This window comes from Penaeus monodon, chromosome 25, assembly GCF_015228065.2.
Source record: "Penaeus monodon isolate SGIC_2016 chromosome 25, NSTDA_Pmon_1, whole genome shotgun sequence".
Lineage (NCBI taxonomy): Eukaryota > Metazoa > Arthropoda > Malacostraca > Decapoda > Penaeidae > Penaeus > Penaeus monodon.
Window position 1 is genome coordinate 13062867 of NC_051410.1, and position 688 is coordinate 13063554.

A 688-nucleotide genomic window follows, 5' to 3' on the forward strand; every position below is an offset into this window, starting at 1 on the left:
TTCTCGATCTTTATCGGCTCTCTCCCTGCCCTTCCCCATCTTCGCGCGACGCCGCTGCTCTCTCCTGCCTCGTTGTCCTCGCCATAACGCCTTCGCGCGCCCCTTCGCAACCACGCCGGACCCTCTTAATGTCTGCCCATCGTGTCAGAGCCGTAACCGAGACTCTTCTTTTACAATAAACTTGAATCCTATCCCTTCTCTATCCCTCTGCCCTCCTCCCCACCTACCCGCCTCCCCTTCCCTCAAACTTCCCCCCTTTATTATCTCTTCCACCGCCCTCATTTCCTACCTTCCCGCCGCCCACAATACCACGGTCACTCTCCCTCCCCATCTCCGCGCCTCTCCCCTTCCCCCCTCCATCCTAAACAATACGCCGCCACAGACCTCCAGCTCTCGTGTATTCCAGCTTCACTGCAATTTGTTTGTTGACTCTTTCTTTTCGAATTTCACTCCTCCTTTTCGTTTCTTCGTTCTTCCTCCTCCTTCGCGGCGAGAGGACGGAAGGCGGGCGGCGCGGGAGAGTGAAATTCCCGATCCCCCGTAAAGCTTCGAGTCGTGGCGGGCCTAACTGGCAGGTTTCTTTTGTGTGTTCGACACTGTTTTGACAAGGTGGGTCAGCCCGCCCTCCCGCAGAGGCACCGCTAAGTCCTTTGTGTGTGCACTCTCCACATTGTGCCACCCCCCCCCC